The sequence below is a fragment of the Oenanthe melanoleuca genome, chromosome 5 (genome assembly GCF_029582105.1).
Source record: "Oenanthe melanoleuca isolate GR-GAL-2019-014 chromosome 5, OMel1.0, whole genome shotgun sequence".
In the NCBI taxonomy this organism is placed as follows: Eukaryota; Metazoa; Chordata; class Aves; order Passeriformes; family Muscicapidae; genus Oenanthe; species Oenanthe melanoleuca.
Window position 1 is genome coordinate 15,783,910 of NC_079339.1, and position 25,375 is coordinate 15,809,284.

Here is a 25,375-nt window from a genome sequence, read left to right on the forward strand (position 1 = left end):
GTGCACAGATAAAGGACCCCCACTGAGAGACAGAGACATACACTTCAGCTGGGTGACTGCATGTAGACATATCATCACTGCCTTCTAGAGGTGAAACCAGGAAGAGATAGCAGTGTGACACACTGTCGCCAGCTATTCAAATTCAAGCAGCTCCAACTGCTCCCAAAAGGTGTTGATCCAAAGAAAACATTAAATAGAAGTCAATGGATCTGAGTGGAAAATATTATAGCAGTCAAACAGGCTGCTCCAATAACACTACCTCTACCCACAGGTATGTTTGAAGGGGATGGGGAGAGAAGGGGAAAAGAGAGAAGGTTCTGTGCTGAAGATCTGAGAAGTTTGGGCTTGTTTGGGGATGAGGTTTTTTCCTGCAGAAATCCCTGCCACTGCTAGCGAGCTGCGCAAATCCCAGAATGCCAGAGGCTGATGGGAGATGGAAATATCCTTCATGAACTGCTACAAGCAGCCACAGGGCCTTCCATAAATCACTGCAAGCTCAAATTAGGGTCATTAACATACAACAAGGTCATGGCTCAATCATTTATGAATGCTCATGGCAGAGCTGTGATGAATGAATTCACGCAGCATCACTTCACTACTGGCTATCTGTGCCCATAATCTCCAGCCTCCTGCCAAGGGGCATCCTTCTGGCTAAAACACATGAAAAGCTTGTTCCACAAACAAATCAGAAGAAATGTTAGGGCTAACAACTTAGTTTACAGGCTCTCTCACTTCAGGGAGCAACAAAACCAGTTTTGCACCCAGCAGAAGTCACCCTCTTTCTGGTATCTTCACACACATTCAGAGATATCCACCCCCAGCACATGGGGAGTGTTTGCATGGAGACCCCCAGAGAACAACTCTGCAGCAAGCTCCTGGATCCACGGGCCAGCAGAGATGGCTGAGTGCTCTGCAAGAGGAAAAGCTCTGCTTGTGCAGCAAGGAAGCACAGCTGCTGTGGCAATGGCACTTCAGCAGGTCAGATCCCAGTCTGGAAAGCAGCATTCCATCTTGACTCATCCCTGCCTGGAGGGTCAGCAGTGCACAAGAGGCCGGGAGCACGAGGCTGCAATAGTCGTGCAGCACATCTGCTCCCTTATCTCAACACATGGACAGCTCCCACTAGCATGATCCACCCCTTATTTTCACATCCACCAAAATACATTGAATTCCTTCCTTCCCCCTCAGAAATCCAGTGCTGGCCTAGCTCACCACCTTCTTGTTGGACAGCTCAGCCACTCCGAATTCATCCCGCCAATGCTGGTGAGAGATGAAACCAGACCCTGGGGCTCCACAGCCGAGAGCTGGTCCCTCTCCAGGTCCCTGAGAAATCCTTTGTGGTCACAGGGACGTCACTGCTGAGGTGGGATCTACCTCAGACTGAGGAGGCTGCCTCTGGTTGTCATTAGCTGTACTAAGGATTCGAAGGACACAGAGGCATCAAGCCAGCTTCTACGCCAAAATGCAGAGATCCTACATTTGCAGAACATGCATCTGGCCTTCATTAATTCCTAAATGGTCCAACGTGGAATCAGAGTGGGGGGCAGGGAGGGAGCTAACACACTGAACAGGGAACATTCAGGCAACAGGATGTTTTGCTTTGAAGATGTGTCTGATGGGGGAATGTCTTACCCAACAAGCTCATGCTGCAGCATCAGCAGGATTGTGCATGGCCCTGGGTGCTTGTGTGGGACTGAGAACCTCCAGCAAGGGATTGGCCTTGAGTTTATCATGGTGGTCATCACACACCTTAGGATGGTAGCCAGGGCACGGGCTAACTAAGGAGATTGGAAATTCAGCCATGAAAAGGTAATGAGATGGTCTTATACCCAGGCAAAACATATTGCCAGTCCTTCAAGAGCAGATCTCAGAGCACGGGCAGGCTGGAGAAATGAGGTGTCAACATTCATCCTTTCCCTCCACATGGCTGGAGTCACAACCATCTTTTCCCTAAGGACCTGAGAATAAACAGATAACTAAACAAACACACTCCAAAGATCTATGTTTCCTCCAAGAGGGAAGAGCATCCCCTGTCTGGAAGGCACAGGGGTGGCAGATTGAGTCTGGCTCACAGGAATCAGAGTCCATCTGTGAGCGTGGTGAGAGTGTACACGTTAGAGTGATTCAGCACGGATGAATATCTAGATAGGTGGGTCGCTGAGCACGCAGCTGAGCAGGCCTGTGTGGGCAGCAAAGCACATGGCAGAATATAAGGACACAGGCAGCCTGTGGATAAACAAGTGTGTCAGAAGTGAAAGGACACAGCAGAGCAGGGGACAGGTTTGGAGGAAGAAGTCAAGAACTGTGCCAGCTTCTATCTTCCATTAAACCTGGAACATTCCCTCACTTGGCTCACAAAGCCAATAGCCTGTGTCTCCTTGGTGGCATCAGGTGGTGACACTTGCACTGATTTGGTGCTCAGAAATGGGGCAGACCTTGGGTTGACCTGACCTCTAAATGACAGAATGGGAGCTGCAGGAAATGACGGTGTAAACAGGAAGGAATGAGATAAATAAGAGATGGGGAGGGAAGACATCCATTTAAAGTGGCAGCTGCTTTTTACCTTCATTTCACCTCTTCTGCTCAGCTAGAAATCAAGGCCCCCACCCTTTTCTGCTTGCCTGTCAGAACAGCATACACTTACCACTTAAAGCTCTTTCCTAGCTGATGCAAAGCCTGCTGCATGCCCCTGCTAACACCACAGCTGAGGCTGTCCAGGAAACTGGGGAGAACTTGCCGACATGCTCCAACAACTTGAAGGAATAGACTGGTACAAGGTTTCCAGCTAGCTCCTGTCTTAGGAGAGCCAGAGCTGTTATGTGCAACTCAACAATGCCCATTGATCTCCCCTCCACCTCCTCCAGCCAAGGTTGTGATAGATGCTGGACCATCATGTGATGTAAGATGAGGCCTCCTCCTCAGCATTTAGGGCAGTTAGAGGGAACAAAATACATCAGGGAGGAGTGACCAACTCCAAGTGGTGTGATGTAATGGAGCAGAGGGAAGAAGAGGGAGTAAGTTCTCTTCCAGTTCCATCCAGGGTTAGGTGTCTCCAGGAACTGAAGCTTACTCAGCATCAGTTCAATCTCAACTTCTGCAAGCTGCAATCTGTGCCTTTTAGGGACAGTACTCTGCCCTGGTGGTCTCAGAAGAGGGATCAGCCTTTAGTTTCTGCAGCCTGATGCAGCTCCAATTTTAAGCCACTTTTAACATAGCACATCTACATTTAGATATTAGACATCCACAGTTCTGTGCTCCCACTCCCAGGTCACAAACAGCCTTTTCCCATTCTGATGACTTAACAACCAGTAAAAAGGGATGGGGAGCCTTTTGGTCAGCCCAAGCATTTTTGTTTCCTCCTCAGGATTGCATGCTCCTTGCCTAGAATGAGATGTTAGTCTTGCAGTTTCTGATCATTCCTACTGGCAACTGCCTTGCTCAGCTCCCCCCTGATCTCTTCCAGGCTGTGCCCTGCATTTCCTGGGCAAAATACAGAACTGTCACAGCACAGTGTAGAAGGGATCAGCCCCATTTATCTGGAAAGAAAGAAAAAAAAAAAAGCCAAAGCCAACCATCTCAGCCCTGTTACAGAAACCCAGTTAAGAACACAAGCTAAACAAAACACAATTAGGTTTCCTTTGGCCAGCCTGGAACATATGGTATTCGTCAGCCAGTCGTGTTCCTCTCTCAGTTCTGGCAGGAGATAGCTAACTTGTTCCAAGCACTGAGAAAGCTCCTGGAAAGTCAGCATGCTGAGCAAACTTTTGGAGGGGGGCTAGCTGGGGATATAATAGCTCACACAGACACAGATTTGACAGCGTTTCTTCCACATTGTTCAGTGCAGCTCTAGGTTACATTGCCTCTGGCTTTAGTACATTCCTGGTTCACATTGTTCCCAGTGGTATTGCATCTCCAAGCCCTCATTTGCTAAGCACACACACACTTTGGGGATTGAGGGCTCCTATCAAATGGGAAGACAAAGGTGTGGAAGGAAGAGAGGTTCCTGCAGATTTGGGCTCTTAAAGAAATCCTAAAATGACAAATTGCTTCCATGAACAGCACAGCAAGACATTTTTTACACTACCTTTCCAATGCAGGCTGGAAATGGCTGCTGCCACCCCAGAATGGATTGGTGAGCAGCTCCCCAGCAAGCAATGACAGCAAATGCTGTGGTGTCACAGAGACTGGTGGCTGGGGAAAGGAATAGCCTCTGAACTTGGTCACCAACCAGAAAACTGCTTGAGGAGTCTGGCTCTGTGCTAGGCATAGTCTGCTCCGCTGCAGTTTACAGAGCAGTCAGCAAAGAGCTGATTCACAGAGAAATGAGCCCATGTTCTAATACAAGGAACTGGAAAGTGTGCTGCAGTACAGTAATATCTGCAGAACAACTGCCACAGCAAAATCAGTTATGTCTGAGGGGAAAGGAAGCTGATACAGGACCACTGATTTATTCCAGTTTCAGACTGGAAGTCAGCAGAGTGCACAGTCAAGGCCTGCAGGAGAGTTTCAGCTGCTTTTTATGTCCTCACAGCTCAGCCGCATCATTGCCAGAGCTGGTCAGATATCTCTTGCACAGGTTTGCTTGGTCTGCTGGAGGCCTTTTGTCAGTGAGGAAGCCAATTTATTCCCTCCAGTGCAGTTACAAGACAGCACTGCCTCCAAGTTTCTGCACTACCTTTTATCTTCCCATGCACACTTGGCCTTACTGTGTGTCTGTTTCTCCCCTGTCCCTGTTGATGGACAGCCTGCTTGGCTCAGGCCACCACAGATTCAACCTAGTTTGCTTCAGGCAGTGAAAGAATGGGAAATGTGGTTGTAAAGTAGAGCAAGAGGATTTCTTCTGATCATTTCTGTGCTCTTTGGTCTACCTCTGTTTGCTGCCAGAGTCTGGTTTCCTTCCTCATTTACCTGCTAGGCACAGCCATTCTTGTTCCTTCCTTGCAGGAGACCAGGGTACTTCAACTCCCTAATACACAGCTTGACATTTCTTGCCACATTAGTGGCACTTCAGAATTGCATGAGTTTTTCTACCTGCTCCTTGTAATCCTATACTCTTTGTAGCAGGAGGTATTCCCTCACTTCCATTTCAGCTTTTTGCCATCTAAGACCTGGCTTAGGCAATAAGCTTCTGTATGTTCTCAGGGCATTCACATTCACCCACTTGTCAAATTTGCTGGAAATAAATGCATTGGGAAAGGATATTCCACCCTGCTGGGTTTGCTATTACAAACCAGCCACACTTGCCATGATCACCATTTATGTGATGAGGCACATCAAGGACTGAAGTGCTTGCAGAAAGCTTTTTGCATCTGTTTCTCTTAGAAACTTAGGGTGCTTAGCCCCACCATATTCAGAAATTTTGCTGGAACTCGCATCTCCAATGTGGCATTTCATTAGGATTAAGCACATGCCCTCAGTCAGCTCACCCCTGGCCTAACAGACCTGTTGCTCTTGCTCTGCATCAATAACAGCAGGGGTGATTCTCCACTGAGGTAAGTGGGCATAGCACACTGCTCACAATCACTTTTGACACAAGCTTCACCAGTGCAGCCAGACAAGCCACCTGCCCTCTGCAGGAGGGACCAGCTGAGTTTTGGTCTCAGGAACTGAAGCATCTACTGCAGCTTCATCCTTCAAGAACATCATCTATCACCCCTTTAGGAGCTCTGTGGGGTGCAGCAACAGTGCATCACCGTCCCCTCTCCACAGCAAGGAGATCCACACAGACTTCAGTGGAGCCTGGTCCTGAGAGCCATTCATCTCTTTTGCTCTCAGGTCCTGCTCAGCAACACCCTACTGGGCTTTCCCCATCCATCATTACTGGCACTTCCTTCTCTGTCCCTTGCTGGGCACTTCCTCCCCTTGCCTTTGAATCAGAGGGGTTTTTCCCCCTTCCTCCAAGGAGCTTGTAACATTTACTGCATGGCATTGGAATCCTTGGACTGAACCGAGTCACAGTTCAGCAAAATCAGACTGGTTTCAGCTTCCTCACAGTAGGAAGCTGGTCACACTGCAGCTGTCTCTGTTTTCCTGTTTAAACCATCCCGTCTTCCTAGGACTCTGTCCTCACGGCAGAGGAGCTGCAAGGCTTCTGAAACAGGAGATGGCAGTTGCCAAAGGCCATTTGCAAAGCCATTCAGAGGGAGAGGGGACTCCACAATGTTTCCAATCAGCAAGCAGAGTTATAGCATTTGGCTCCTTCCTGCACTTCTCCCAGTATCTCTCATTAACACCGCTTTACTACTGCTCCTCTGGGAGCCAAGTGAAATTTCTCTGGCTTCCAGGATGGAGCTTTCTAATGCAAACCTGGTGCAATGTCCCTGCATGCCCTATTCCAGGCTGTATGACTTCACCAGAGCCCTCGGTGTGCTACTTTCAGCACCATAGCACTCCTTGTATTATTTAGGTTATCTTACACGTTGGAAAGTGCCACACAGCGTTTTACAGATCCTCAGAACTGTCCAACAGACCAACAATGAAACCACACACACACAGAGACCTCAAAGGGCACCGTTATATTGCCTAAGCCTCTGCTGACAGCTTTCAACCTGCCATGCATCCAGAATTCCTCCCCTTCCCTGTTAGTTCATTGAAGCCACACAATTTTACATGAAAGAGCCTGGTGCCAAATATTCAGGGCTGCCCAGCACGGGTTACTCATTGGCACGACCCAGATAGGCACAGCAGACAAGCTGCTCTTTATGCAGACAGTGAGGGGAGCTCTCAAAAATGGACATGTGCAAATATGTGCCATGTTTGTTTTCTTGTACTGGCACTGCTCAGCAGTGCAAACACCTAAGCATGAGCATTACTTTTATGTACACAAACAGGAGAATTTGAGAGCCTGTGTTAGCCACTTGTAAAGGAGTGTGCCCACCTCGCCTGAAAAGCTGGCGCAGCATGCAAGTAAACGTAAGCATAATAAAAAATAATAGGAAACAGACAGGCAATAGAATTAAGAGCAGCAGCCAGCTGGGATCTTCTAACCAGTGACATCAAGGGATTGCTGAGGTAATACGCTGATGGGTTTTAAATTAACTGTAACCACTCAGGAAAAAGATCTAGGCGTCACTGCGGACAGCTCAATGAAAACATCTGCTCTGTGCACAGAGGCCATCAGGAAAAAAAGAACCAAAAAATGTTAGGTTGAATAGGATAAAGAACAATACCAAACACGTTATAAATGCCACCACATAAATCAATGACACATTCACACTTGGAGTATGAGCTGAAGCCTGCTCGTCCATTTCAGAGCAGGGGTAATAGGAACAGAGGCCAAAGGAGGATGCCAAAAAATCGTTAGAGAACACAGAAAGGTTTCCAAGGTTGTTAGGAGGAAAGATCAAGGTCCAAATGGCTCAATAGCTTGCACTAGAAGTCTATAAAATGATGAGTGAGACAGGGCACTTTCTTATTCTAAAGAAATGGTGGCCACCTAAAAACACTCCAAAAGCATTATTGCAACAGGAAAAAGAAAGCCCATCAATATTTTGCAGATAGCCCAGTTAACACGTGGAGCTTGATGCCACAAGGTGCCAGAGAGTTAAGTTCTCACCACACTGCCATCACACCAGAGTGAATGAAATGTACAGGAGACACACACATGCCTGGGCAGGCACTGAACTCCTGGGCTAGGAAGAGACAGTGAAACCAAAGGCAATGAGGAACTTGATGCTAGCAGGAGTGCAAGGAGAAGGTTAAGGAGAGAAAGGTGTCTGGAAAAGGAAAGTGGGAGATAAGCTTCATGTAATAATCTGGAAAAAGGTTAAGGGGGGTGTTTTGTGGGCTTTAATCTTTCAGTCTCCAAGTGGTAGAGGGGAAATTTTTTTAAGGTACTGCTAGGCTGTGTCAGAATATGCTCCAGTCCTCTGACGAAAGGAAAAATGGAAGATGCTGACACAGGTGAATGTTTAGCTGCAGCCAGCTGGGCTGCACACAGAGCAGCCAAGCCATGAAGAGCCACCCTAGTCAAGCCTATGCTCCAAGCACCAACACCCTGGTCCATCCCCAAGCACTGCATTCCCTTTGCAACCCAGTTCACCATTCAAACTTCAAAAATAAACATCTGAATATCCTGCAAGAAGGGAATTTCAGGCAGCATTGAGTATTTTCAGTCTATGATTTGATTTAGGCTGTCACAGAGACATCAGCTTGCAGTGGTGCATATTTTGAGCAGCATGAGGAAAAGAATATTTTTTCCTGTTATCCACTGTGCCTCCAGCTCAACGACTCTGAAGCCTCACAATCTAAGTATCTAATAGGTATACAGTGGGGTTTTCTCTACCACACAGGGACTTATGACAGCACAAAACTTCATCAGGTGCCTGCAACTCAGCAAATGGCAAAGTTTGCATATCACTGTGCACAATCTGAGCAGGTACTTAACTACAAGGGCCAGCAACCCTCTTCAGACAGTATGTTTTTTATGAGGGTCATCCTGATCTGCATGTGGCTCTGATTTCCTTTTCAAGAGCAAGCAGATGGACAAGGGCAGCAGAAATGGACACTTATGGCCACTGAAATAGAGCAATTTTTCCTTCATGTTAAGGGATTCCACACAAGCTCTCCCCAGTTGCAGTAACAAGAGCAGTTGGGAAGCATTAAAGCACAGCATCACACATCACTTGGGTCCATCCAGACTGCTCACAGATCAGAGAGGCCACCTGCTCCTCTGTCCATCAATGTTCCCATGAGATGTCCACTGCAGGGCTTTCCTCTGCTTATGCAGGCCTGGCACTGGGGGTTTTACTCCACTGTGCATGACTGGCAGAGTGCATGCCTACCCAGGTATGGGCCTCAACTGGAAATGTGTCACCAGGCAAGCAATCAACAGATTTATGGCAGTGCATGTACCAGCACATGCACATCAAGCAGCAGTCCAGTCCTGGAATGAGACCATCCCTCCCCAAAGGCATGGCTCTTGCCAATCTTTGGCACTGGGAACAGCAGATGGGTAAGAACTTGCCCTATAGTCCTGGGGCAGTGGGACTTTTCTTCCTCCTTTCCCTCCCATATGTTCCCCTTCATCTACCCTTCTCCCAGGAAGCACAGAGCATCACAAGCAGAAATAAAACCAAAAATGATGCAAAACACACAAATAATCCCATGGCTACTTGCACAACCTTTGACATCAGCTGCCTGCTCCTGGCTTCCCTGTCCAGCCTGGGAAGCAGGAGCCCCAGCACACATCACCCATTGCTCCAGCTGCTTTTCCCACCTAATCCCACCCAGTGGGGAACCCCACCACCAACATACTGTGCACACAACATCATAAAGGAACAGAGTCCAGTGTTCAGCAAGGCTTTTTATGTGCAGCCAGCATTTCAAAAGGCACAGTACATGCTGTATGCTCAGTGCCGTCAGACTCCAAGACTGGATTCTCCAGTGTTTTAGGAAAAAGGTAAGGCAGGAGGAGAGTGTGAGAGGGGGGAACAGACCAAGCTTTGTGGAATTCTTTTTAAGAGTGTATGCATGACTCTATAAAGGGGCATTTTTTTTCCTGACCTCAAAGAGACAATATTATTTCACACAGACCTGTTTCCAAGAGCTGCCAAGCTATTTCTGCACAAACCAGTGCCTGGTTGAGCAGTGACTGTGAAGGGGAAACCCTCTCTCCACGTACGACATGGAAATTCCTTGACCTCAGCTGCAAACCAATCAACACGTGTGCAATGGGCCAATGAAAAAGAAATTAAAATACCAGAGTGGCCAACACAGATGAGGGCAGGTGTGTAAGGGAGAAGGCACAGCCTGCTTTTTCCAGTCAAAAAGCCTGACACAAAAAAAAAAACCAAACAAACAAAAAAACCAGGGACATGCCAGGCTGGGAAGAAGAGGAAAGCAGGGCGAAACCAAGAGCCATTGAGACATTGGTTAGAAAAGCAAAGATGTAAAATGCCAGGCAAACAGGTTCTGAATCATATTCTAAAGCCCAAAGGCAGAAAGGCAGGGCAAACAGGCATGGAAGGCAGAAATAAATATTTATTTTAGGCCATGCTATCGTTTGCTGTGCTTCACGGAAAAGTTTGGGTGTCCACGAAGAGCCCAGACAGAACCAAATAAGTTCATCATCAGTCTAGACCTGGTCACACCAAGCAGTGACTACACCACAGACCTACACCCTACTCTAAACCTGTGTTTGCTTCCTCCAGGCTGTTGGAGAAAACACCTCCAGAGTGGAACTATTTTTCCTGACTGACATTAAGGACACACCAACATACTGTTTCCAGCCAAAATCCCACAAACAAGTCACCACTGGACAAAGAGCTGAACAGCAACAACAGACCCACGTTAGCTTTCAAGTCGAGGGAGACAGAGTTCTTTGGTTTTTTTCTTGGAGAGCTAGAATTAAAGCATCTGAACCCTAGAAAACACTTGTGATCAGAGCTGAACCCTCTGGGATAGGCAAAGCAGAGAACCAATGTGCACCCCAAAGCCTGCATGGCTCCACAGGGGTCTTGATTAATAATGCTCCACAGTCAGCTCACTCGGTGTGAACGGGAGCTCACAGCACTCCTGCTACACACCAGATGCACAGCCTGCTCTCTCCATGGGATAGATGTCAGTCAGAAGGGATCTCCCACTGCCAGAATAATTTGTCTTTTTCATGGCCTGCTCCCAGGTTAACAGCAGGAAAGAGGACTGCAGGGTCTGGGCCACAGACCTTCCAAGCAACCTGCACGAGGCAGAACAGCAAACAAGAAGTACTGGTGGCATCCATGGGTCAGTTTAAGGACACACACAGGGACAGGGATGCACAGCTTTTTGAGGGCCATGAGCCTCTCCCAAGACCATCCATGGGTACAAGGCACAGCTACAAGCCTTATTACAATTGTGTCTGTATTTAGGGGAAGTAAGTAAGAGCAGTCCATATACTCTCATCCTTTTCAGAGTCCCAAGAGACTCCATTTAACAAAAAACATTCACTCCATACAGCAAGAGTCACGTGCACTGAAGGCAGCAATTTTTCTGGTGCTTAGATACTCTGCATTAAAGATAAAAGCAATGAGATCCAAGTGAGACCTGTGCTCCAAGACCTAAAAGTGGGTCATAACCTGCTCCATCCTCAATTAGTTCTCAGACACCCCAAACTGCTGCAGTTTGAGTACCTGCTGGGTTTTTCCAGTCAAAGACAAGCCTTTGAAAAACAAGATTGATATCTGAGGAAATTGATTCTTACTGAATATCCAGCATGGGTTTCATTGCACACAACACCAGTTTGGAATATATGGCCTTTCCTATTAGACATCTAGAGGAATCAAGGGTACCAACCCAGTCTCTCCTCTCCTCCCCTGGTCACCTGCCCCTCTCCTGCTAACGTCAAACTTTCCAAGGTCCCCCAGCGCTCGCGGTCTAGGACAGAAATGTATTTATTAGGCCAAAATGAACAGAGTGTGCATGAATTAGAAAATGAGTCCAGTCTGTTCAACTAGGGTTGGGCAAGCTTGTTTTGCCTGATTTAGAGGCCATTCAAACATTGTGGGTTTGAACATTACTGCATTAGTGTTTCACTTAGGAAAAACTGTGAAAAAAAAAAAAAAAAAAGGAAATGTGAAGAGAAGGGGAAAAATCCAGTGGAAACACAAATAGTGTATAACGTATATGGGATCCCCACTTGTACCAACACAGATCTTCTAAGCCCTAATACATTGCACAGGCTTCAGCTAGAAGTTCCTTTGGTATATACCGCAAAAAATAGAAATTTTAAAAAAAAATCCTGAATCATCACAAAGAGATAGAACAGGTCAAAAGAAATGGACATACATGCCAACTACTATGGTCCTAAACTCTGGACTGTCTTCATTTAGACTCTGAAATCAAGACCACGTAGATCAAGAACAGAGAACTAATTTGCAAAGCTCCATGTTGCTCAGACTGCCTTGGGTGAATCACAATAGCCTTCTGCATCAACAGGACATGCTGCAAACTCTCCACAGCTCCTGCGGTTGGGTCAGGAGCTTTCTCCCTCCCTCAGCTGCACCTGGCTGCCTGTAGGACTCCCAACAGCCAAGCTTTCTGGAGATAATTAGCAGTGGTCATTTTACAGCCCTCTGGGGACAGGACCCCCTGACAGGGGACATTATATTAGGGCCCATCAACTAAAGAACAAGTGTTTCAGGTTCAACAGCTAACCCTGAGAGGCCAGCTGGTCTCTTCCCACACTTCACCTCAACAGCAGCAGAGGGGAAAGGTGTGAAAGAGACATGCTTAGTGCAGGGAGTAAATGCAGCCAGAGGACATACAATGAAAGAAAATTGGGCACCAGGGCACCACTGAAGGAACAAGGCTCCCCTTGCCAATCTGAACATTTTAAATCACCTCCTCTATCACACATCTCCATTTCAAAAGCAAAAAACCCACAAGGAATCAAGTGGAGACCAAACTGAGAATAGCCTGCCTCCAGAGGCATTTTCTCCAAATCCTAAAGGTTGATTTAGGTGAAAACAGAGACAAGAAACAAAGAGGTGGGATGCTGGCAATGGACATTGCTTACCTGCATGTGAGCAAGATCCAGTGATAGACAGCATGGTCTGACTGAGCAGCTCTCCCACAACCAGCACCCTGCAGCCCTCATCATGAGATCTGCCAGCCTCAGAAACCTCACTCAGGTCATTAACTCCACCTAAAACACCATTCCTTCCTCCTCCCTTCTCCATCAAGCACTTTAAAGCCCCACACCTGTGTGGGTTCATCCTCTGCTCCCATTTCCACCTGGGCTACACTCCTCCTTGCTAGCAGGTCCCATAACCCACACTAATGACAGAGAGGTTGTGTTTGTATCAAGAAACCACACACAAGGTGCCACCATCACACTGGGCCATCTTTTCACCCTGCCTCTGGGCTCCTTGTGCCCAGAGGATACTCTCGGGTCAAGCTCAGTTACACAGCTGTCAACAGGAGTGCCCCAGCCCTGCCCTTGCCTGCAGTGCAGAGGAAGATGCTGTGAGCCCTACAAGGCAATGACCCCACACAGGAGGAATCCCTTTTCTTCTCCATAACATCTCTGACTTCCCCCCCACCTAATCTATATTTTTTTTCCGGCCCATGTATACTTTCCAGCTCGTTTCCTCTTGCGGTTCTCATTTCCCGCTCCTAGGAGGTGAGCTCATGCGTTTCTCAATTACCAGCCAAAGAAAGAGAGAGGCAGAAAGCAATCTTATGGAAACAGATGAAGTCATGCCTGTGCAAGGCCACATTACAGCTTGTGCTCACAGAGCCATGATGCAGACATTGCTGCCCCCCAAACCTGGCAGGGCAGCGCAGCTCCCCAGTCCTCAGCTGAAGTTCTTGTGCCGGGGGAAGACGCTCCACCAACACGCAGGGAGCGTGTTTATCTCTCTGGCTTCTCCCTCTTGTCCCCCCTCCACCCCTGCTTTGGATCCCAGTGCCCTTTTGTCCACCCCCAGCGATCCCCATGGATCTTTGAGTCATTCACAGCACGCCACTGAGTCAACAGCGAGCCCACAGACGGCGTGCGAGGCTCCCAGCACCGCGCGCTGCCTACGGCTACGCGGACGCCGCACCGGTTACACCAGGGAAATCTAAAGGCAATTAAAAGCATAATGCAAGTGGTTGTTTAGAAAAGGTGGTGGGGAGGAGAGAATAAAATTAAAATAAATAAAGGAATGTTTTAATGAGTGCAGCAGTGAAAGCGGGATTAGAGGTGCCTGAATGGCATCTCTATATTTCCCGTATGGAAGGGAGGGCCGCCCAGCGCAACCAGAGCTGACAAAAAAAATTAGCTGGGCCTCAGGCTCAGAGAAACATTTGGCTAGAAAGGAAAGAAGGTAATTGCTGCAAATGTAGACTAATTCAGGAAGCAGCCAGCCCTACACGGGGCCGGTTCTTGTGCTGTTAGAGTGCTACGCACACTTGTGAGTGCTGACTTGAGGGGAGGAAAAAAGCACAGGGAAATAGAAGGGAAAAACAAAACAAAACAAGACAGAAAACAACAAATTTCCCCTTCCCACAGTTCATGTGTGCACGGTGCTTTCCTTCCCTCAGCCCTCACTCCCCAAGGACACTTGGGATGTGCTGGGGGTCCTGCTCAGCCTTGCCTTCCCCATGCATCCCATGGCCGTGGAGGGAGCGATCCCAGCTCCCAGAGCGTGGAGCAGAGCCCGCCCTTCCCCCTGCCCCAGGAGAGCAGCGGGCTGGAAGGTGAGGCGCAGGGCACAGAGGATGTGTTTACTCTCATAACACCCCTCTGAGGTGGGGAAGTCATAGCCTCATCTGACAGATGAGGAACAGAGGCAGAGTGAGATTAAAGGATTAGCCCAAGGTCACACAGGAAAAGTTTGTAGCAGAAGTGGAAATTAAACCCAGGTCTCTCGGTCCAAAATCAGTGCCTTAAGCGCAAGACCAGACTTTCCTAGAGCTGGTCAACCTTTTATATTTGATAGTTTAATTTCAAAGAGAAAAACAGTTTATTTTCTAAATACATATTTTCATAGAAAAGAGAGATGGAGGAGCTCATTTCCTGGAGGCAGGAGCTGCTTAAGATCTTATTTATTTCTGTTTAACTTAATTTCTTTTAGGTTTTAGCATTTCTGATGGTGAAAAAAATGCTGCAGAAATTTCAAAGCACAGGAACACATTTCTTTTCGTTTATAATTCATCATGGGAAATATTTTTCACTTTCCATCCAGTTCTACCCTGCCTCTCTTTGCCTTACCAGGTTTTTAATACCTTTTCTTTTTTTTTTTTTCATAGCCTCAACTAGTTTAGAAAGCCCACATCTAAACAGAGGCCTTTGTTGGACAACACTACTGTCACTAAAACCATGTTTCAGAAAGGTACCTTACAAATGAATGCAAGCAACAGGTCCATGCCTGGACGTATGTAACCTGCAGGACAAATCTGAGTTAGACCCCAGCTGCTGCTGACTCTGCTCATCCAGTCCCTGCCCAGACCATGCCTCCCTCTGCTTCTGGCTCTGAAACTCCCTATTTTCTTCCTTTTTATTGTGCTGCCAAGTCCAGTCCTTCCAAAACACATCTTCCTCTTGGCTCTGAAGCCCTTGGCAGGGGAAGGCAGCCCCACGCCTCCTCACACATGGGCCAGCTGAGGTCCATGGAGGAGCAACTGCTTGTCCACAATCAACTAGGAGACCATCAGCAGAGCTGGGGAAAGTAGATGGGTTTCATTAATACAGAGCCTCTCTCCATTTAGACATGAGAAATCCAGCCCTCACAGAGGCCCCTAGGAATTTACCATCTCCATCCAAAAGGGGAGGTTTTTCACCCCGAGACACTAAACAGCAAGAAAGCTACATGAAGCAAACACGACCTGAGGCTGGCATATTTAAAGGTGACTTAAGGACCCAGACATTCAATCCCCATGAAAACAAATGAGAATCAGTTGGCAGAAAAGGGCTGTCTTATATTCATGCCAACCAAACGGTTAAAATTAGTTACAATTGGTAAAGCATTTTGAAGAAAATGTGGAACACTTATATAAAAGCTGAGTGTTGCTCAGAAACAAAGATCTCTTTTCCTGTAATTGTGTTTAATGATCTCTGAAGAACAAGCAGACAATCCACAAGGATGACTACCACCATCACATATGTTCTTGTGACAATGAGGGAATTAGGCTGAAACAAAGACTAATATGCTATCCTTACAAGGCAGTTTTCACTTCTAGTTTGGCTCCCTCTTTACTTAAATACTTACTTACACAAGCAGGCAAACTCTGTGCATCAATGATGAAGTGTTCCACCAGCAGAAAACAAAATGCATTATGACTGGTATCAGTCCAGTTTGCCCTGGAGATATCTAGACACTCACCTACTACACAGAAAGATTTCAGTCTCCTCTCTCACTCCCAGCTGGGTTGTGTCTGGTCCACAGTATCCACCACTCTCCTGTGAGCTGGGGAAGGTCACCTAAGAGAAGAGCTTCAGCAGCATTGAGAACTCCACTTTGAGCTCTTTTTTGCCTTGTTTCAGTTCCAAGGAAGGACAGTTTGTCCCCTCTGGGACAAGCTCTTTGAGGCTGGCTGACATCTGCAGCAGTCCAGAGCACCCTGCACTGCCAAGTGAAGAGCTCTCTCACAAATTCTGACTCACCTCAGTCAGTGCAGATAACAAGAGCAGCACAGACCTGTGTGTGCTACCCAAAAGATGTTCAAGACCACCTGGATGTTTTTGCATCCTGGCTGTGACTGCACCCTCTCTTTTTATCACTGCTTCCCCCCATTATCACCTTAGTTAGCAAGGGGTGAGAAACTAAATTTACCTGTGAGTCCACGTGCTCACACATAGGTAGCCCAAGGGCAGGGTCCTGGGGTGGCTCAGTGGATTTGTGGAGGTTTGTCCCCTGTGGTCAATGTTTGTCAGATTCCTGAGGACATGCCCATGGGAAGAGGTGCAGAGAGGTCTGCACACACCCACAGGGCTGCCTGGAAGCTTTGGGGGCAACTGGTCCAGGCAGGTGCCAATGAGCTGCACTTCATCCCCTTTTGCAGGTCAGGTCTGGATGCAGGACAGAAATACCCAGAGGAAAACTTCTCTAGACTGGAGCTAACATTACACAGGCAGAATGTGGTTTTCACTTCTTTGTCGCAAGTTCTGGGTAAGGTGAAGTGAATTCCTGGAAACTGAAGGGTTTGGCCACTGGAGTTGTAGACTTGGAAAAATACTACTTCTGGCTATGATGATTTATTTATAGTTGCAATTAAAGACAAAAAGCCTCTTCAGAGAGGGAGGATGAAGTGGAAACAAGGCCAGGCCTAGAAACCTAAGACTACAGGGATTCCCAGAGCAAAATTAATCAGGGAACTGAGTTGTTTTCTATTTTTTTTTTTAAATTTTTTTTTTTTTTCCTAAAGGGTTATCTATTTATTTTGCTTATCTGCCCTCAGCTTTGCAACAACCACATCTGTGGACCTTCCCTGTGAGCTTTGGAAACAGGCCAAACACTAGAATAGGGACTGGGGATGGTCTCAAACTCCCAAGAAAGACTTGTAAGCCTTCAGCCACAAAGGCCATCCTATACCTTATCCCTGGAGCTGATTCTCTGCCTGGCCACAACAAAGGTAGTGACAGCTTTGGGAGGTGGCAGTGGAGGAGAGCCTAAGGTCACCAGCTGCATGGAAGAGCAAGGAAGCACAAGAAGGCAAGAAAGAGGCCAAAAGTTCTTACATCTACAAAAAGAAATGTGTGTGGTAGGATTTTCTCTGTGCTGGCTTTTGATTTACAGCCTGCCAGGGTATATATTATTCCAGCTCTTAAAAGAGTGGGTGTGGTGCAAACCCCCAGACAACCTTTTGAGATGGAGCTCTGTAGATGTCTCTTCATTCCTTTTAGATCCAGCTTTTGGCCCTGCAAATATCCCCTGATGAATACAAGATCTGGCTCCAGCCACCATGGCTTGGATAACAAATGAAGTGGGGAACTGCAGATCAATTCAAACAGCAAGACAAGTCAAAGGAGGTGCTTCTTTGCTGTCCCAGTGCTGTCCCACCCCTTCTGACCAGGGGCTCCAGTCGAGACTTCCAGGCTAGACAGGACCTCTGATCTCTGCAGCAATCAGAAAAGTGCCCAGAGAGACCAAAACTAGGGACAATGTCTCACACAGAAAAGCCAGGGCTGCTTTACTCTAAGAGACACTGAAGTCAGCTCTGTCTGCTCATCCCTGAGTCTGGACTCTCGTGCCTCAGCTTCCCTCTCCAGGCTGGAGCAAGAGCCCTGGACAGCCTCCTGTGTCATTACCCTGTGTAAGCACCTCCAGCTAAAAGGCTGCTACAGGTTTCCCTTCAACCTGCATTGCCCCATTTACTTATTGCATTCCACCTGGAAGAAGAGGCCACTACTCCCTGTTTACAGACACTTTGCTCCAAAAGAGGTTTTTCAGTCTCTTGGAGCTGCCTGACTTCTGCACTGGGACAAGAAGCTGCACTACACCACCCTTCATGCAACTTTTCCTGCAATTTTCCCCCCACTCTGCATCCAATGAAATATGCATGGACTGCTAGCAGCAGTTATCTTTGGACAGGCACAAGAAGCACAGCTAAAACCCATGGCAGAGAGGTAGTGCCTGTCCCTAAAATGGGGAAGAAGCAAGACCAGATGAACTTTAACTCACAGGATTTATAGGACTGGCTGAATCAATTAGCAATTACCTATTTGTCTCTTATCAAGGATGTCTGAGGTGCATGACAGAGAGAACAAAGCAAACTTTATGCCTAAAATTAAATAAGCTCGTGGATTGCAAAAGGAAGAAAAGTCAGGTTAGCTACAATTCCCAGGAGAAAAAGTCTGAAACATAAATAAATAATGAATAAATACCACAAAGTATTCGTAAGCACAGAAGATAACAAAGCAAAGTCTTAGGCTAATATGGATTTAATCAGAAATAATTTGGATCCAGCTAAGCTAATTTCCCTCTGTGACAGGCTGCATGGATAGCAGAGAGGCCATTACATGTCTTGACTTATAAAGCTTCAGATGCATAACATCCTCCTAAGAGATGAAATAAATGGTCTCAAATAAACTTTCACAGAGCAGATGCAAAAGTGACTGGAAATGTGATACTTGGATGCTAACTATCAATGGGTCACTGTCAAAACGGAGGGATTAACCCAGCAGAGCTGCACTGTGTTTGTTGTGAGTCCAGATTTCTTCAAAGTTCTAACAACTTGAGCCATCAGATAGATTGCATGCCTGTAAAATACACAGCTGCTATGTAGCTGGGAAGAACTGCCTGAAGACAGGCTTGAATTCTGGTCTTGACAGTGGGGAAAATGTCTGACAAAAATTGGACAAAAATTCAGTACAGATAAGGATAGGGAAAACCTGTCCACAATTCCTCAGAAAATTATGGAGAGCTTTGAGATGGACTGCAAGCTTAATAGGAGTCAGCCATGCCTCATGACTACAGACAAAAGACAAATGTTGTCCTGGGTTCTACAAACATGACTCCAGCCTGTAAAACGTGGAGAAACCTTCTGCTCTGGTCCACATGGCAAGGCCCCAGCCAGAGTGTTCCTCTAGTCTCAGGACAGTGAACTCCAAAAATATATACATTGACAGGAAATAATCTGGAGGAAAGCAACAGGACCAAAGATTCAGGACCAAATCACCTGCGTGGAGAACTTTGAACAAATTGGGGGTTTTCATGGGGTTGTCCATCACAAAAGAGAAACCCAACAAGAGATAATATACAACAAGAGTTTTCAGACTCCTGAAAGTGTCACCTGCCCTTCTAAGCCCAGGCACTGGACCCTCCACTTCAGAAACACAGAGCAGTAATCAATACACACTTTGGGAAAACATGGCATGTGATGGAGGGTGGTCCAGTGGAGACCACAGGGTAAGCAAGAACTTTTGGCCCACAAAGAGCAGGAGCTACTGAATACCCTTTGCCTCCAACAGCCCACCCAAAAGGCATCGCAGAGGAAGGCAGTTCCTGCATCCTGAGAGAGCAGCTGGGCCAGAGTGCGTGTGAGACCTTGATTAAAAACAGGCTGCTCTTCACATTTCAGCTCTGCTTCTGGCAATCTGTGAGAACTTCCTCATTCCTAGAGGGTCTCCTCATCCCAGATGAGGGAGCTGGTGTCTGGGGAAGACCTTTAGTACTCATTACAAAAATGTTTCAACCCTCTTGTCGGTCTCTCCTCACTTCACCAAAGCATGCAGACAATCTTATTTTTCAGCAGCACCCACCAGCTCTCCCTCGACTGGCTCTGCTGCTCGAATGCCTGACTCACCCCTGCTGCTTCCATCGATGCAAAGCACTCCACAGGTTTCAGTGGAACCTGCACAGGGCTCCCAGGCAGTGGTACTGATATGTGAGGAGCCCACAGCTTCCACAAGGGACTATGTGACTGAAGAGGAGGGGGCAAGCCCTGGAATACAAGTGGAAGAGCATTACACTATACCAGAATGATGCAGAAGGCACGGCAAGAGCAAGCCACAGAGCTCTGCAGGTTTGGGAATGACCTCCCCTCCCCAGGCACACCAAAATGCAGAAGTGACATGGCTCTCCTGGGGAAAGGATGGATTGCCAGTCCCTGGTGGAGCTGCAGTTCCCATCCCCGGTCACAGTGGGTGAAACACGCCATGCTTCCAGCTAGAGGGAGAGGAGCATCCCCAAACACCCAGGGAGGGGCATCTCCAGTGCCTAAAAAGCCTAGAGGAAGGTCCAGACAAGAAGAACAGCAAACAGCAACCAAAGCTCTGTGGAATATGAAAGGAAGAAATAAGTAAAAGCAGATGGAGTTGTGCCACAGAGGGCTTTTCCCTTGCATCTCCAGCATTCCAAAAGCAGTCACCTCCCCTGCCCAGATGGTCTCTGTCCTCACTGAACTGGGCAGCTCTGCTCTCAGCTCTGTCTGGCAGCCCTTGTCCTTGGGGAATGCTCAGAATCCCAACACACACATTGCAGACAAATTTTTAACCACTTCCCTTGCTCCAAAGCAAAGCCAACTGCACTGGAGTCCCAGCACAATGGAAGCATAACACAGGTACAAAGATGAGCAGGCCAAAAACCTTTGAAACTTCATATATTTTGTTACCCCCTTGTTTTTCCAGGCAGGTTCAAACATGGTCACATTAATTAATTAATCATTAATTCAAATACCACTTAATGCAGAAGTTCACACTGGTTCAGTTACACCAGGGCAAAGACTGATCCGAGCAGCGTCTGCAGGGTCCATTTGAACCATCTCCTGATTCATCCACAGAGTGTTTCCTCAGGGATCTATCTGAGTTCTTTAATAATAACTTCCACTTTACAAATGAAAGGTTTTGTATAGGTCAATTCTAACCAGTGCCTGGTCTGGACTGGAAAGGTCTCTGTATGTTGCATACCCTGCTGTAGATTTGTTTCTAGCATAAAGATGGCATCCCAATCACACATAGACCTGTACTCTCAGTGAAACACTAGTGTTACTGCATCATGACAAGAAGTTATGTTCCTTCAAAGGCAGCAGCCCAGAGCAGTATAAATTTTTTGCACAGACTCTCAGATCTTTCCCTGAAAGCAAGGGACAGCAATTACTCCTGAACCAAAACAACCATGCAACAGTGGCAGTAAATTATTTGATTTGTTTTTTGGAAAAAGCTGTTTTCAAGCCAGGCCAATAAAAGTGATCCAATATCCAAGGCATTTTTGCCACTCGTTAAAAACACCAAATTGTCCTTCCAGCTAATTTACTGCCATAAAATCCAGTGCATTTTAATTGCTGACTAATTTGCAGAGATCTTACTGGGCCTGTGTTTTAGGTCTGCTCTGAAGAAAGAAACCAACAAAAGTGTCAGGGAAAGACCAACATGGTCTGCAGCCATCAAGGAAACCCCTCACCAGCATGAGAAGTTTGGCTGATGGAAGTCCATGAAGAAGTAAGTGCCTTCATCAATGTAACTCCACCCAAGTTATTGCCCAGTGGAAGGTGAGGAAACTGCTGTACACTGCAGAGCTGAGAGCCTTCTTCACAGAGCAGACACACATCATTCCCCAGCTGAGCATTTTATATGCACACCCAGCATTGCAAAGTCCACTATTATCATTTGGTTTCAGTACAAACAATGGCTTCTGAGGGATAGAGATGTGGGCTCAACAAAAAACACTAAACACCCCTGCTGGACTATTAATCATTTTTAGTAGGTTTTAGGTGACAGTAACTTTTGTGATCATGACTTAACACACCCCTTTTGCCAAAAGATGGCTAGACAATTGTGTGGCTTGAACCAATTGCTGTCATTCCCCTGCCTTTGGTGCATCAATACAGGGCAATGTCTTTATGTAGCTGCTCTCACTTTAAACAAAGTTTACAAAATGGGCATACAGAGAAATTTGAGTGTGGTTTATGGTCATGATGAGGGTAAAGGTAATTGGCACTCCTGATGTTGCTCACTGCTATGCAGATGTGGAAGAGATGAGCCTGGCTGCATCAAGTCTAGTATATATATGTGTCTGGAAGACAAAGCCAAGAAACAAACAGCCCAGGAGAGTCACCTACCAACTTGTGGCCACCAGGGATTCACATGCTCAGCTCACAGGAGCAGCAATTCCACACTGACACACCTTGGCAGAGGTGCTCAGAGGGATCACATCTAGCAGTGATGTGATCCCTGTGATGTGACCAAGGCCAGGAAGGGAACAGAGACTTGGAGCCACTCACCTGAGCTCACAGAGCCACTGGGCTCAGTCCTGCAGCCAGCTCCAGCCTGCTGCTTACTGTCAGTCTGCCAGGGCAGAGTGCAAAGGACAGGTTCACTGCTCACACACATGTGGCTGCTGACACGTGGCTTGGGAGGAGGAAGATAATAACAGATCATCTAAGGATAACATAATACTGTGTATCAGATCATGCTGAAAGGGGCCCAAGCCAAGTAAGCTTGTTTTTTTCCCCTCTTCAAAGGAATTTCCTCGTGCATGCATGTTTTATTCTGAAGATGACATTTGTTTGCCTAGAAGAAGGGATTATTCTGCAGACTATTTTCTGTAAAGGAAAAAAAAGTCTTCCAGGTCACTAGAAAAAATTACCTTTTTTTTTTTTTTAAGGAGAGACCAAATGCAAGAAAGGCACACAATAAGCATGAAATGAAATAAAAGAAATAATGGGAATAAATTAATCCTTTAGGTTTGCAGACTAATCTTGCATTTTCTCAGCCATGTTTAATTCATGTATATCTTAATATCCTGCTTCTCTTCTGCATCTAGGTCTACCTGGCACTGCCAGGGAAGTTCCTTCCACACTTCCTCTGAACAGAGAAACAAGGGTGAGCAGTTTTCATGGGTTTTATACTTTCAGCCAAAAGCACACCTTCTACTCTTTCACCTCTATTCTCTGTCCCCATAACCAAATCACAAACCCATCAGGGACAGACATGTGCATGGCAAAAACAAGGACTAAGAACAGTCTCCCCACAGCACTTTACCAAGGTCATTTGGGCTGCAAAAGGTTCTTCCAGTAGACACATCTTCTGCAAATGGAAATTCACAGACAATATATTTACTTTTCTTATCAACTTTTCACCCCTAAACTGTCGGCTTTTCAAACACAGGACAAAAACAGCTTATCTAGTTTCTCTCCCTCACATCCTTCCAGCACTCAGGCAATTTAATCCTATTCATCATGCTTGTCAACCATGTCTGAACTTTGTACAACTTTGCAATTGAGGACTATTTGTGGTCTCACCACATTCTTCCCCTGCACCTCAAAAAGTGGCACACCTTAGTATCAGAGACCATTCCAAGTCACAAATGACCTCTTGAAATTGTCCAGTCCCACATGCAATTTGAAGCAGGGCCAGCTAAGAAGAGTTTGTGTTGTCCATTCAGGTTCAGAATATCCCCAAGGATATCAATCCCACATCATCTGTGGGCTCCTACTCCTGTGTTCCACAATCCTCGAAGTGATAGGCGTTTTTTTTCCTAATAGCTAACAGAAATTGCTATTTTTGGAAATTGTGTCTGCTGCCAACCCTATCACTGTCCATCTCTGAATCAAACAGCCTGGTTTTCCAGGCTCCTTTTGGATACTTCTAACAAGTATAATACTCAAACAGCAATTCCAGTCTCAAATTTGGACTTTGACTAGAAAATCAGAGCAGTTTCTTCCACAGCAGCAAAGGAAAGCTGAATGCTAGAAGGACAATGCAACCAAAGTTAGTGAAGTAACTGGGAGTCTTCCCATCACAGTCAATAAGCTTGGAGTTAAATCCAGGAAGTGGACAGATAGCACAGTGAAATAAGGTTTGGAGATGCATTTTCTTAATATCTTAAGGCAAACTGGTTTTAAAATTTGTCCCTGCGTGCATGGATTGCATATCAGATCCCTTTTTAATTCATGCTGGCAAAAGCAAGAAATAAAAAAAAATTCTCACAAAATTCTCATTTGGTACTCAAAGAATGCTTGGCATAATTTAGAGAGGATACGGTATAATTTTTCATGAGTAATAAATGTTTAAGTCATGCTTGAAACACAAAATTCAATTCAACTTTAATTAGAGAGGCGTCACTAAAGCTCTTATTATGATTTTATAGGCCACAGAGGAGATCAGATCAAATTCTCCAGTTACACTGAACAGGGCAGAAAAGGCAGGGAAGATATCACAGGCAGGACGATTCAGCTCATCCACACTCTGCTGTTTGTGTGTTACTATTACAACCTACCTGATACAGAGATGACTCATTTTTAAGGATCCCTAGTACAGGCTGTAATGCTACTGCACACTAGGGCTTCAAAAGTATTGTTGCCTGGTCTACACCATGCCATGGACTTAATCTCTGGGAGGAGCTGGGGTGTGTTGAGCAAACTGTGCTAGGCTGTTAACCAAGTATGATCAGACACCTTTCCAGCTGCAGCAGCATCAGATTTGCCATAATCTGAGGCTGTTGATATGTCTCTCTATTTTTCCTTTTTTTACTCTCCTCAAAATAAAAAGGACAGACCTGCAGAGCAAAACCAAAAGCAATCAAGATGGTCATCCAGTGTGCAGAGCCAGAACCCCAGCAACTGCTGCCAAGGGAAAGATACAGAGGATTTATCACAATTCACTATCTGGATTTGCTGAGAGTGGGAGATAATATTTCTGTTCTAATATAAAGAGTTGGGACCACAGGAACACAGCTGCAGGTATCTCTCATGACCTCCAGAACTCAGGTGTTAGAGGGAGATATGGTTCCATCATTTTTTCTTTTCTTCTGCCACTTAAGGCAATAATTAATCTCTTAACACTAGCTGAAGGCACATGATTTTATGTGAAACACAAATCAAGACACTACAGGTATCAAAGGTTGACAGGATTACTTTTTTATAAAATATTAAATAGCTTTATGTTGAAAATATATGCAGCAAAATGGCCATGTAGCCACATCAAGTCCTGCAATAATTTTTGCATGTGTTGCAAGAAGAGCTGGAATATAGAAGGAAAAAAGAAAGCAGAGAAGCTTACACTAAACCATAGAAAACAGCAGGAAAATGATGGTACAGAAAATACACCAGCAGGTATAACTGTGATCCAGTCAGTCCAGATATGGTGGTAAACCATACCTTGGATAGATCCCATTAAAAACAGACAGGTTCATGTTGCACAGGCCTATCCTGCAACTCTTGAGAAGTCAAGCAGTGAAATGGGCTCTCCCTGGCTCCTGGGCTCTGACAACGTGTAATAGGACAGATAAAACAAAATAAAGATTGAAGAAGGGAAGACTGGAGAGAAAAAAAAAAAAAGAGAAAAATCACACAGTCTTTGCTATTAATGCCTTACAAAACACTATATAAAGAGGTGGAATTGTCCACAGGTAAAATCAGGGAATGACAGATTAAAATCCTTCCCTTCATGGTAAGGGCAGACTCCTTGGAGCAGCAGCAGTACCACAGCCATGGAGTCTAGAGAGCAAGGTGTGGCAGGGGATAAAAATAACTT

The 25,375-nt window shown here is 46.2% G+C and overlaps 1 long non-coding RNA gene across 3 annotated transcripts in view; it reads right to left on the bottom strand.

Moving 5' to 3' along the window:
• Window positions 1–22,189, bottom strand: part of LOC130254452 (uncharacterized) — a 189,518-nt gene extending 167,329 nt beyond the window's left edge. For all 3 annotated transcript variants that reach the window (XR_008840738.1, XR_008840737.1, XR_008840736.1), the window contains exon 1: window positions 22,123–22,189. This is a non-coding gene — a long non-coding RNA (uncharacterized LOC130254452). The remainder of the gene's footprint in view (window positions 1–22,122) is intronic.
• Between the last annotated feature and the right edge of the window lie 3,186 nt (window positions 22,190–25,375).